This window comes from Uloborus diversus, chromosome 4 (genome assembly GCF_026930045.1).
Source record: "Uloborus diversus isolate 005 chromosome 4, Udiv.v.3.1, whole genome shotgun sequence".
Taxonomy (NCBI): Eukaryota; Metazoa; Arthropoda; class Arachnida; order Araneae; family Uloboridae; genus Uloborus; species Uloborus diversus.
The window spans coordinates 159,659,120-159,674,061 of NC_072734.1; positions in this window are offsets into that span (position 1 = coordinate 159,659,120).

The following is a 14,942-nucleotide window of genomic DNA, read 5'->3' on the forward strand; positions in this document are numbered from 1 at the left end:
TCAGGACTGAGAATTTTTTTCGTTGAAACGAATATTTCTTTATATTGGTATTCGTTGGAACGGGCTTTCGCTGGAATGGCATTTTCGAGAAAAAAAATACTAGAAAACAACTGGAGAAATTTATTATGCATAGGAGCGATTCTCGAAAGAATGTCCCGTGCGTAACGCTAAGTTTATTTTTTCCAGCTAACCAAAGCCTTCAAAAAATAATGCTGTTGGGGCTTACATGCTTTTATATACTATCAAAGCATAACAGTTAATCCCATATTGTTAATAGTTGCTTGAAGAAAATAAAACAACTTAGCGTTGCGCACGGGACATTTTTTCGAGAATCGCCCATAGTCATTTTAATTTTTTTCGCTTTTCACAACTTAAAACCATTTGCAGTTAATAAAGAATGAAATTTTACTTACCTAATTGAAAGTTAGTTATTCAGTCAGACTCGGTAATCGGTAGAACTTTTTTTATGTTAACAGTTTTGGTGTTTAACAGTTTAGTAGTTGAATTTAGGAGATTGATAAGTAAATTGGAATGTTTTGCTTCAGCAGTTCATTCATTTTAATCTATCAGTGACGTACATAGCACACAAGCAAATTATTGTAGGTACACTATAACTGGGTTTATGAGATTTAAATGAAGAGTCAAAACTTCAGTTTAATTTGAGACATTTGTAATAAAGTAACAAAATAACTTTGAAATATCTTCTTACCGCATGGAAATTGAATTTACGGTAAAAAATGCTAGTAAGTATTTAAAAGATCATTTGAGCGATGATTGAGTTTAACTGCTTAATACGTGGATTTAAAATAAATTTTCTCGGTTTATTTCAATACTTTATTTTATCTTGAATCACATATTAGGTCTCATCATTGAAAAATTAAAAAATAATTTTAAATGAGGATTAACTTGTGCATTAGGAAGGTTCAAAAATACGTGTAAAAAAAAGTTTCTCAGACACCCCTTACTATTTTTAGGATTGTGGATACTAATATACTGGAAGAATTTTAGCTTCCTAGTTCAACTGAAAGAGGATGCTTAACTCATTTCCCCAAACTTCCTACGTATGGGGAGGGGCTTTTAAAAAATGCATTGAACTGAAAAAACGATGATACATATTATAATATACACGAGTAATACGCGTATACATTGCAATAAAATTATTTACAAAGAAATAGCTAAGGAAATTGTTTCTAAATTTGTGACATTTTCTATGCTACGGCTAATGTTAAATTGAGGGGTCATTGAGCATCCTCTTAAAATTTGAGTAAGAAGCTAAAACTTCTGCAGCATAATACTATTGGTAAGTCTAAAAAAAATTGGCGCTGTCCTGGACTCGGAAGTTTTTTTGAACCACCCTATTGTGCATACGTGTTCCCTTTGACTTTACATGATGGCCTATACTAAACGGTTTAAATCATGCAAAAAATGGGCTAATCTCAAAAACACATTTAAAAAGTTTTTCATTTTTTGGAACTTTAATGAGATTTTTTGAAAAATCTCATTAAACCTTAAAAAAAGAAACTAAATTAGCTTCATATAAAATTATTTTCTCTGAAGTAAATATTTGAACATTAAATATTTCTTGCCTTACTAGATAAATGCTTAAACAGTTATTTTCTTATGCTCTGATTAACTGAAAAAACTGATTCAGGGGATAATCTTAAAGTAACGTGCGTAAAATAAAATTTGTTTCTATTTGAATGACAGCTTTTTATTTATTTTTTAATGTGTGGGAAAAGTATTGTAATAACTAAGTAAAAAAAAGGTGATGTTGCACCTATCAGTACAAACTAATGTATGCATTACCTGAAACAAAACTATCATGCAATTGAATTCAATTGTGTAGTAATTTAGAATAATTCAAACTGCATTGTAAGTTTGAAATTTGTTAACTTTTTAAAATATTCTCACTTAAATTTAATGCTTTGAGGGGAGAGAATCGAAAATTGAATATTTTTGCATAGTCTTCTTTTTGTTTTTGTTTTATAAAATTAAACGTTTTAAACGAGCTCCAAATATTATGACTGGCACAGCTTAAATATTGCATTCAGTTTATTCAGTGAAATTTGTAACTCTGTGTATAGATCATCATAAAATTATATCTTTACCTCAGCGCCAGACTAGCGTAAGTCACATTGCTACTACTTTACAGGAGAGCAAAAAAAAAAACTTTCTTTTTTTTTTTTTTTTTTTTTTTTTAATTACGTTTTGATGACTCGATGCAGAATAAGATTCCGCATATAAAGCAGTAATAACCAGAAAATTACCATTTTTGGGCTTACGTTAGTCTGGCTCTGAGGTACAGATCTGTACTGTTGTCTGACTTTCTCGATCAATAACTTACAGTGAATTCCGAGAGAACTGATAGTGGAAGTAAACAGAGCAACGTGGCACTTGGCGACAACGTTGTCTGGTTGGCGATAGGAGAACGAGAACATCGCCAAATAGATAAGCGAAATGTTCTTGAATCGTCAATCCAATGATGGCGATTGACGAATCTAATCGCCAGTGTTCATGATAGTGGCATATGTTGGCGCTAAGTAGCAACCCTCTTTGTTTACTTCCTCTATCAATTCTCCCTAAATGAACTATAGCTTGCTGTTGTCTTTCAAGTATAAATGTTTATTCCTTTTCAGTGAAACCCCGATTTTACGTCTCCCAAATCGCGTTTTCCTCGGCATTTAGCGTTTTTCATCGGGTCCTAGCATCAATTTGCTGCTATGTATTTCCCATATTTAAAACAGTACCTTGAGAAACGTAAAATCGGGGTTTCATTGCGCATGCAGTTATGATTCATCATTTCTCACTGGCATAGGAATGATCTTTGTTTCTCGCTCATCCTCTATTTGAAGTAAATGAAAAAAATGATGCGATTAGTTCAATTTTTTTTAATTTTATCACATTACTTAGAGCTTGTCTTAACGATTATAAATACATGAGATGATGTAACAATCTCCTGATTAGTATAATACTTAAAGAAAAGTTAGCTTTGTAATTTATTTTTATTTATTTTTTTCAAATTGAGAGGCATTATTTACATTGCGTGAATTTAGTGACTTCGCTAATTTAAGAGTTAGAGAACCGTTTTCTAATCATTATATTTTTCGTTTATTGATGATGAGCGAGAGAGATTATTTTTTTCTTTTCAAAATGGAAAATTTTCAACTTGTGAAAATAAGAAATTTGTCAAGCTTAGATACTAAAATGTTCCATCATTCAGTAACTGAATATAGTCTGTCGTTAGCTTAAAAAACAAGAGTTTAATGATCACTTCTAAAAATTGGCTGAAAAGAGAGGTTTTTAGTTAATTAAAATATTGCACATAATTCTTTATGAAAATATAACTAATTTTTTTGCTTAATTTATGTAATTTTAAGAGTTTAGAAGTATTTTTAAATAAAATGATTTTTTCTATATAAAATTAAGTTTTTCAGGACTGCATAAATTAGTTTTTTTTTTATCAGTTTTGGTATGATATGTTTGAAAAAACAAATTACATTTCACCATCATACTGACATATTTCCAAATAAATGTGTAAATTCGATTAAAATGCTGTTTTTTTAATATATTATAGTGCAATTGCAGTTTTAAAAAAATAGAAATGCAAGGAACAATTTAAAATTGAGCACAAAACGTTTTTTTTTTTAGTTTTAAATTTGGATATAATTATTTTGAAATATTTTGTATGTGTATTGAGTCATTTTCCTTTTCTAAAAGTATCGTAATTTTAATATAAAAAAATCGCCTGAAATCAATTTATTGTTAAAAAATGTTGTAGTGTTGATTATTCTAAAGATACTGTCATTTTGCACATTGTAAAACATTGAGAATATTAAATAATGCTTCTGAACTGGTTGAAGCTCGAATTTACGAACATCTAATTAAAGAATTAGACAGCTGACCAGGTCATCTTGTATTGAAATAATGCTGCTCAATTTTATGCAAATCTCGATTTTGGGAACATTTTTTGTTGTCCAAAAGCATTTTCAAATCAATTTAGTTAATTAAAGTATTTTATTTCCAATTTGAAAATTTATTTGAAGTATGTGTTGCATATTTTTTCTTAACTTGATACTTTTAATAAATGTTATCAAATTTCGGGAAACTGAGTGGTGAGGAAACAAACTTGTTCAGTCATTAGAGGCTAGTAACCTGTCTGAAGATCCAGGCATGTGAACCTGGGTGGGATGCAGGTAGCCTCAAGTCTCTTGATTGCCTCCCAGTAATGGGAAGGTGATTAGACGAGCAAGACTGAACTTACTCATTTGTAGAGTTGAAAATGCTGTACTACTGCAAAAAAAAAGCAAGCAGTTAATGCGTCCAAAAACGCGTCTTACTTTTGATTGCTACTTACATGGTGATCTGAAGACTATAAACTATACTAAGACTATAGCTTAATTGTATGCTCCTTCAATTAGAAAAATATGAAACTGTTGAGTGTTAACCGTTTAAGGACCATTATGGGACATATTGTGAACTAAGTCTACTACTTAATTACTTAAAAGGAACTTAGCTATTAAATTTATTTTTTTAATTTTTTCTTTTTCTTTTTTTTCCAAATTGAGAAGCACTATTTACATTGTGAGAAATTTAGTGACTTCGCTAATTTAAGAGTTAGAGAACAGTCTTCTAATCAGTATATTATTCATTAATATAAAATTCAAGGGTTTTTTTTTTCCAAAATTGAAAGTTTCCAACTTTTAAAAATATGAATTTTCGCTAGTTTAGTTACTAAAATGTGCCATCATTTAGTAATTTAAAGTAGTTTAAGTCGTTAGCTGAAAAAAAAAGAGCTTAAGGTGCACTTCTAAAAATTGACCGTAGAGAAGGGTTTTAAATTAAAATATTTTAGATGATTCTTTATGAAAATAGTTATTTTTTAAATTTATTTTAATGTAAAATAAGAGTTCAAAAGTGTTTTTAAATCAAAAGATTACTTCATTTTTTTTATTCTTTTCTTCCTAAAACTAAATTTTTCAAGATTGCATAATTTATATAGGTTTAAATAATTTAAATAGGAACAATTTAAAATTGAGCTCAAAACATTTAGTAAAAAGTTTTATAACTAATAATATTATTCTTTTAAAATATTCTGTATGTTCATTGAATCATTCTCCTTGTGTGAAAATGGCATTTTTATTGGGAAAAAAATTAAGTCCACAGTCACCTTAAACCAATATATTGTTTAAAAGTGTTGTTTTGATTATTTTAAAGAAATAAATTTTGAACGTTGTAAAACATTGAGAATATTCAGAAAATAATGCTACTGAACCGTTGAAGATCGGATTTACGTATAGTCATGGTTTTTCGAACAGCTTACCAGGCTTGAAAACTCTTGCATTGATACAAGGCTACGTAATTTTACGAAAATTTCGATTCTGTGAACATTTTTCGTGGTTCTAGAGCGTTTGCAAAATTGAACGTCAACTATGTTATGTTAACTGAAGTATTTTATTGCTTATTTGAAAATTTGATTCAAATATAAGTTGCATATTTGTTTTCAGATTAATACTTTTAATAAATATTATCAAATTTGAGACAGTGAGGAAGCACAGTTGTTCAGTTTTAGAGGCTAGTAACCTGTCTGAAGATCCAGTCATGTGAACCTGGGTGGGATGCAGGTAGCCTCAAGTCTCTTGATCGCCTCCCAGTAATGGGAATGTGATTAGACGAGTAAGACTGAACTCACTCATTTGTTGTAATGAACATGGTAAAACATGAAGAAGATTAAGAAAATAATACTTCTGAACTGTTCGAATTTACGAAGCTCTAATTAAAGAATTAGGCAGTTCAACAGGTCGTCTTGTATTGAAACAACGCTGTTCGATTTTATGAAAATCTTGATTTGGGGGGGGGAGGAATTTGTTGTCCTAAAGCGTTTGCAAATCGATTAAGTTAATTGAAGTATATTATTACCAATTTGAAAATTTATTTGAAGTATGTGTTGCATATTTGTTCTTAACTTGATACTTTTAATAAATGTTATCAAATTTCTGAAAACTGAGTGGTGAGGAAACAAATTTGTTCAGTCATTAGAGGCTAGTAACCTGTCTGAAGATCCAGTTATGTAAACCTGGGTGGGATGCAGGTAGCCTCAAGTCTCTTGATTGCCTCCCAGTAATGGGAATGTGATTAGACGAGCAAAACTGAACTCACTCATTGTATTGAAAACGCTGTACTACTGCAAAAAAAAAGCTTTCTGTTTGTGTATCAAATTTTTATATGTATTCCATTGTAAAGCTGTTTGCAACTGTGTAATGAAATATTTAAGTGAGTTGTATAAATTTGCATTTATATAACCACAGACTTTATTATGAGATCCCGACGTTACAGAAGTTTTCCTGACTAATAGACAATGTTACGTCTTGAAAGTATGATCAGAAGACTTGTAATCGAGCTGAACTTCAAAAAGTAATTTCAAGCTCTTCCAGAAAAATATAACCAGGACGTAAATCCCAAAACGGCAGAAAACACTTTAGAAGTGAAAAGCTGTTGTCCGATGAAAAGAAAATCAGACTATTAATAAGGAATATGAAAGACTGGCTCTAAATGACTTTTCCTTGAATAAAACAAGTGCCCATGGTATGAAGCTGTTTGAAAAGAAAGAAAAAACCTCCTTCCCCCCCCCTCCCCCTAAAAAAAACTATTCCTCTCCTCCTGAAAAAACCCCCGTTTGTCATTGGAAACAATTTTCAATTGAAAAAGCCTTTCAAAAAAATACAACTGCTATAGGGGGAAAAAAAGAAAGAAATCTATCTTCGATGGAAAAAAAGACTATCTTTCACTGATTGGCAAAGCAAAAACCTTACTTATACAGATCAACGCCTCCATCCCGAAAAAAAAAAGAAAAAACCGCTCCTCTCCTACTGAAAAAACTCTGGTAAAAAAAAGGGGAAAGAGAATTGAAACAAACACACTCCCAAGAGAAAAAGAACTTTCTCAACTGTTGGAGAAGAAAAATCCCCGACTGAATGACAAAAAAAAAGGGGGGAAAAGAAAACTTTTTGGAATGAAATTTTCGGTTGAAAATACTATGAGAACAACAACGGAGGAGGGGGAAGGTAAAAAATCCGCCCAATGAGAATAAGAACTGTGAATGAGAGGGTTGAAAAAGAGGATCCGATTCTGCTTGGGTGGGAGGAAGGAACTGATCCTGCCCGAACAGGAGGAAGGAACTGATTCTGCCCGGATGGGAGAAAGGAGCTGATTCTGCCCAGACGGGAGAAAGGAACTGATTCTGCCCGGAGGGGAGAAAGGAGCTGATCCTGCTCGGATGAAAGGAAGGGGATGATCCTGTTCGTACGAGAGAAAAAAACTCAACAGATTCAGAAAATACTGATAAATTACTGATTCAATCAGTATTTCTTCCGCAAAGAGAAAATACAACTGGTCTTCGGAAAATGCCAAAACAAAAAAAAAATCAAAAATCAAAAATATAATTAATTTTTCAATCAAAAAAGAACTTCTCAATGAAAGGAAGTAATTTTTCGGTTTAAAATAAAAAACGTTGGATTGAAAATACAGAAATAATGCTGATAGACATTTTATAAAGCAAGTAATTAATTAAAAAATATATTAAAAAAACAGGAATTGGAAAAAGAACTGTTCTATAAATGAAAAATATATTAATTTCAGTGCTTTAAATTCGGCAATGTTGTTGATAAATAACATTTTGAAGATTTCAGAAAGCAATTATTTTACAGTTTGTGTGAACTTAATTACGTAACATTGTTTTTATACTATAATTGTTTGTAACTATAACCTGCCACTTGTCCCAGTTTAAGATGTAAAGACTTTACTCCAATTTTTTTTTACATCAAAGCTATTTAAAGAATAAATGTGCTTTGTGTAGAAAAAAAATCACACCTTCGCAAGGAAAGTGACACAACTCAAAATTTAGGAATAACGTACATGCTGTAGATTTAAAATGTAAATTTAATGCTCTATCCTGCCGCAAAATTCGCACAAAATTAGCTCACATAACTGGTGCGTATTGGTGTTGAAGCGGTGTAATCGATAGTGACACATCATTAAACTTTCATAATTTAAAAGAAAATTTTTCCAACTTTGAGTATGTATTATTAATTTAGACAACAAACTCTAACCAATAAATATAACAATTTAAATGTTTTGCGCGTATTGTAATATGTGAGACTAAATCGCTTGAGACTACTGTTGCATAAAACCTTGATTTTTCTCCTATACTTTTTTTTTATTTTATTTTTTTTTTTTTTAGTTGTCACTTCCCTTGCCGGTACGCAATATGCATTCCAGTGTCAATTGTGATAACTAAATACTTTTTTATGCTCCTGTTCAGTTAATGTTACTTCGCAAAGATGTTTACAATTTGGTAGTTTCTTTAAGGAACAAAAAAAAAATGAATGCTATGTTTAACTGTGCGTAGTTTTGAATGATTTTGTGTTGCTGTTATGAGTCAAATTCTTTATTAGCCAAAAAGTTGAGTCACCAGTTTTCTAGCTTTTACCTAAATTCTTTGTAGCTATACAAAATTGATTGCTCAATTGAAAAGTAATATCGTAGATATTTAATTGTGGAAATAAACATTTAGTAACTAAATTATTTTTTAGGAAAAAATACTTTTCTCACATTTAGAATTGAATTCTGCATTTAGGACGAATATTGTTAACCACTTACAACCAGGGAATCACGCAAATAGTGTCATAACGAAAAAATTCAATAGGTAGCATTCGAAAGTGCATGTTAAGCGATTTTTTGACACAACTTATTTGCCCTCGTGTCCCCACTCGCGAGATATAAAGTCTCCATGGCTGATATAGCTTAAGAAAAGCGCCAAGTTTAAAGTGTTTGTGTACAGTGGAAGTCTTACACGACCTCATCGTCTGTAGATTGATGTCTTGCAATATGCAAGTCATCAATCTGCAAAGCGTGTGAAAGATTTCTTCCACTTCTTACAGAAACTTGCTAAATTTGGCGTCTTTTCTTAAAATTTTGTCAGTTTTTAAAACCTCATATCTCGATAACGGAGACAAGGGGGCAAATAACTCATGCGTCCAAAAACGAGTTTTACTCTGCTCTTTCTATTGCTACTTATGTGGTTTCCTGGGAGGACTATTGACTTATAATATGACTATAACTTAATTATATGTACCTATAATCTAGAAAAAATATGAAAATCTTGAGTGTTAACTGTTTATGGATTAGTATGGGCTATATCATCCCGTAAGTCCAAGTTTATTTTATAAATAATCGAATACAAATAAGTTTTATATTAAGTCCTAAATTAGCATATAGTTTTGTATATTTAAATATGTAGACAGTCTTTTCATGCAATTGCTTGAAGAAAAAACAATTTTGCAAGTTGTAATCTGATAAATAATTTTTTGAGCATTTACAACAGTCGCAACTAATTTGTATCGTATTAAAAATATAACAGAGAAAAGAATTTTAATTTTCAAACTTTCATTAATTTGAATTTTCTTAAAGTTCATTTTTGAAATGTTTCGGACCAGAAAACATTTGCAGCCATTTTTTCACATTTTAAATCAAGATATTTATCTAATTGGTATTTTAAGCATTTTCAGTCAGGGTTTTTAAATCAATCATTTTCTGTTTCGCATTTCTAAAAACAAAATTCTTTGAATTTTCATTTATTATTAATATTTTTCCGAGTATCTAGATGGCATGATCGTTTTCGTTCGTTTTGTGACATCTATGAGGTTGAAGCTCATTTTATGAGAGTGTATAGATATTCCGCACCAAATGCAGCTTCAAAAAAAAAAAGATTCAAAAATTTAAGTAACATGGGAAAGGGTAGACAAACCTGCAAAAAAGTTATCTACATCCTCGCACTTTCTGCGAGAAGTAATTTCGCAAATGCCAAATTAAAAAATACAGTGAAATCCCGTTAAAACGAATACCACTGCAAAATGATCCTTTTCAGAAGGTATTCTAGTCTAGAAATTCAAAGTCTTTTTTTTTTTTTTTTGCTTCATATTATCAAAGTCTATACCTTTTAAGAATCAGTTTCTAAGAGGATTTATGGAAATTCAAATTGTTTTTGAAGTTAGTTTTACCGAAGTAAACTTTTCTGCTAAAATGAGACTGCAAACTTTAAGCGCGTTGTTCTCGAAACTAGTCTTTCCGATACGGTTGACAAGATATCTCAAGTTCTAATGCACTGATTTACTTGAAATTTAGTACAGACTTTCTTAGTACTATCAAAGTTGTCTTCACGTAGGTGTTTTTGCAGTTTTTGATTATCATTTTCATAAAAATAACAAAGTTTAAAAAAGAAGCCAAAAAATAAACTTCTCTTTTCCAAAAAGACGCCATTTTGTGAAAAATATTATTTCCAAATCGGCTGCGTCCAGACAATTCTACATCCTTGTTTAATAAGAATTAACCTTAATTTAGTTTCTGATTACCTAGAGGATTGGAGTTTCGTCAACCAAGAAAACCCCCCTTTTTTTAGAGTCCTCATTTTACCAGCCTCCACCGGATACAATTTTGAATTTTTTTCCAACTATTATGCATTTTCATACTTTTCAAGTATCAATAAAAAACTGATAAAAATTTATAGTGAAAATAGCTAGAGGTTTTTTCTATTATGCTCGTAAAATCACCTTAAAATCAAGCCTCTAGATTAAAATACCTCCTCAAATCATTTTTTTCACTCTTAACCGTTGGTGGACTAGCTTTTTTTTGGGAATAGTGCTACTTTCAATTTTTTTCAACTTAATGAAAAAGTATAAAGTGCAAAAATGTTATTTATAGTCCGAGTATGTGCTATTTATTCAAATAGCACATTTCTTCTGTGGATATCAGAGTAGCAGAAAATCAGTATGGGAAAAGTTTGATTTAGGACTGGAACTAAAGTATCAAAATACGAGCAGAAGATCTTATGATAAAACAGCGCACTACAAGGGTCAGCAACACATGACAAGGTTAAATCCTTTAATTGAATAGGACAGTTTCAGTCATACATAGTGAGAAAGGTGGTTTTATTTTCTACTCTTAACGTTTTCCGTACAGATATATTTTGAAGACGTGGGACGAAGCGCAAATAATAAAAGCTGAATAAAATTCATGCTAGAAACTTCTAAATGCTTAAAATTTTACTATGCATTCATAAATCAATGTTTTAGCTTGTGCCATTAAGGAAAAAAAAAAAAACAAATCTCTGGATTTGCAAATACACTTAAGTGTATGGGCATTGGGCAACGGCCATCGTCTTGTTCTCATCAACCTGGTGTAATACGTATTCGAAACCATCTAAAACAAAAGTTTAGGTTATTTTCCTACTTTATTAAGAAAAGAAACATTCTGAATCGAGAAATGGGTTTTATGGAGTTCCGAAATAAGGTATCTTGCTACACCCTGTATTTCGTGTTGCTTTCAAGTATGGTAAATTTCTAAACCATCTGCCTATTTTCGCTGAATAGGGTTATTTCCTTCAGTCAAAAGTACTACTCTTAGTCACTGAAATCGATAGAATAAGCAAAAAAAAAAAAATAATAACATGGAGTAAGATAAAACTTTAATTTTCCCAACGTTTAAGTTTTAAATATTTTCAAAGTGTCCGATTCTGGAAATAAGGCGTGGTTTTCATGACTACAGGAGTGGTGTACTTTGGTACGCTACTCCAAATGCGTTCTGAATGTTTACGCTTGCTGTCTACCGCGATTCCGATAATTAAGACGCAAATTAAACATTGCGCTCTGCGCTAATGGCATTTCATCTCTTGTGATGTCGTGTGCAGAAGCGTAAAAAATGAAATTGAATCTGCGCACCGATTAAAATAATTCTTTAAAAATGCTAAACTTTGTCAAATTATTTAAAAAATTGTTAAATCCTATGTTTTTAAGCATGCTCTATCAGAAAAAATACTTTGAAAATTTCGGAAACAACCCAATATCTATCTCCAACCAGATCTTAGGAATGCAAGGTAATTTACTTTAACACTCCTGGCTTGTCCACCTTACCATTGTTGGCATTAATCTTCGAACGAGTCTACTGCAAAACTGATTCAAAACAAGCTAAATCAGGGCTGATAAGAGCGAACATAGTCGAAACAAGTTTTCTTCGCGCGAAATATTGATTGTTCGCAATTTTGCGAGCCGCGTGTGTAAAATAATTGATTTTAAGGTGGATTCTATACTGCTGCTGAACTGCATATGACTAAGCATATTAATTAGTGATCGCAATACCGGTGTGCCGAATCCCCCCCCCCTCCTCCTTCCGACAAACTATCACAATTTCAAGAACTCCCTTCCCTCTTCAAACCGTGACATTTATGAACAACAATTAGAATTTCATCGTGAAAAACCACGAAGAAATGGACGGTATTTAAGTTGAATCAACCCTGTCAGTTCGAAGTCTTTTGAGGATGGAGAGCAAATGTTGTATTAGTTGTATTTACATTAGAACTTGCTTATCGATAGAAAAATTGCAGAAAATTAATTTTTGAATATCTAACTAAAATAGCAAACGGATTTGAAAGTTAGATTCATTGAAATTACTTTTAAGAGCAGGGTCGATAGACTCTCCGCACAAACCGTAAAAAAATTTCTTTCACATGCGTAGTACTGTCCGCCTCTGAGAAGTTGAGCTGTGGCCTTGAGCAGGTCCGTTTCTTACACAGAAGGTCAATCATAACAAGAGGAATTGTTAGGCGCAGAGTTGGGCTATCATTAAGTCTTTGGACCTTCCGTCGTTTTTCCTCACCCCCATTTCAACAAATGGAATCGTTTAATCGGTCATCCAGCTGAACTCAATTTGCCAGAGGTGGACAGTACTATTTTCTAGGGAAAAGGCCTTCTCTAAAAACATCTTCACTCTCGCTGAAAGGGTCTTATCTGCCGTGGAAAGGTAGAGGTTAAAAAAATTAGAACTGTAAATTTTTCATTTATTTATTTATTTATTTTTGCATTTTTGTCATCTATTGCGCGTTAGCTTTGTTGTACTGTACAAGCTTGCTTATTTGGTTTCTACTGAGAAAAAAAGTGCGAAAAAAACCGCCTAGTCCCAACATTTCCCTTTTGTTAGTATTGATTCCAAAACGTGTTTCTTTCAAGAAGACTCATTTATGCCGACACTGCAGTTTACCGAGAGTTAAACTCAGTCGGTTTGAAGATTCATCTCCTCAAATACCACTGTAAGTAGAGAGCCGAACGAGAAACCCATTAACTTAAAACTTTTCGAAGAATTTGAGCCCAGTCTCATCTTTGTAAGACATTAGTATTAGCAGATATATTTGTTAAAATGTCAATTAACACTCTTTTGCTAACTTAAGAGTTTTCAGAGGTATGGAGAGAGTTAATACCTCGAAATAAATCGGTGGCGAACGGGAGTTGGTGAGCGAAGCGAGCTGAGAGCGGTGGCCCTTGGTAGAGACAGCAATTTCAATGCTTTTGTAAAATTTGCAAAATATCTTTTGGTGTACACAAGGAGCTTCCTTTTCAGAACTTAAGAGTTTTGAGTGTTGGGAGGCAAGCGACATACACAATTAAGCTCAACTTTTTCCACCTTGCAAAGAGGGTGGGGCAGGGATCTCTATTTCATCACCCCGAAAGAAGCGCACCATAGGCTTTGCAAAGGAATATTTGAGGGTTTTGACTGCTCCCTCCTGTAATCCGTGGGTTTAATCCACACCGTCATTCCCAGTATATTAGTGTATGTAAATGAAAGGACTGTTATGGAGCTAATATCCCTAATTCTCCAGGATAAAATTTTAATGACTCGCTCTAAGTAGCTGATCAAGGGTTGTACCTAATTGGAAATATTTCCTAAACTTGTGAAATTTCAAACCAATTTTCTGACTAATTAATGAACAAGCTCTGATTGTGATGATAATTTAACTCATTTGTTGAGACAGATTTAATCAGCATAGGAATAGCTAATGATTGAAGCTAGTTATTTTTATGCATAAAACTCTCCTCTTACCTTTGAAGCCATCCAGTTTTGAACTAAAAGCATTAAATTTTCCTTACTTCTGTAGAGAAAAATTTTGAGTTTTTATAGGCAAATCCCCAGACTCTTGGAAAAGAATTCTGACCTCACTGTTGATACATATGCGATGTATTTCAGGCAACTCGTGAGTCACTAAATTTAGTCTAATCCACAAAGCTTTGCTTACGCTATTAGACAGCTGGGATTGACTGTCTGTAGGTCCTACAACAGGTGGGGTTTACTTCAACTCTATAACCTTCAAGCCCTGCTTCAAATTCATCATTGTTGAAAGTAAATTTCGGACGTTGGTGACAAGGCACCATTTTGAGGTACTTCACATCGTGAGAAGACTCGGATGTGACCCAAGGAGACTAAAAACTGCCGTTCGTGGGTACACATGGTTATGTGTCCTAAGGTGCAAAAGTACTCCATTTTAGTTTTGCAAGCCTGTCACATCGACAGGACAACAGTTTCACGACATAAAAAATCTTTGCTTACGCTATTAGACTTCGTAAAAGTTATATAGCAGTGTTTCACTGTGACACATTGACCATCTACACACCACATGAAACTCCACTCCAGGTGACAAAAAATTATTGCATCGCCATTTTCGGAAACTTGAGTAAATGACTACCTTTCAGTTTTTGGTTTGTTCAAGTAGAGTCCTTGTACAGAAACTATGGCTCCGAGTTCTGCAATAAGCAATCCGTCAGAGACTCTTAGTTAATCATCACAGTTGAGGCACATGTGTGTAATGTTGGGAGGGGAGGGGGAGACATAAGTTAAATTTCTACTAATTTGTCAATTTCTTCTTACCTGATTTCGATGAGGCTTTTTTTGGATCTGTTGTCCTCAATATACTGGGTATTTTTAGGGAATATTGTCCTTATTCTAATGGGGTGTTCAGGGGTGCCCACAGGAGGGGTATGGCGCAAATTGCGCCATCCAAATTTTTGGCTGGGATTTTTTCTGTATTTTCAATTTGTTTATTCATATTTATTGCTTTATTTTTA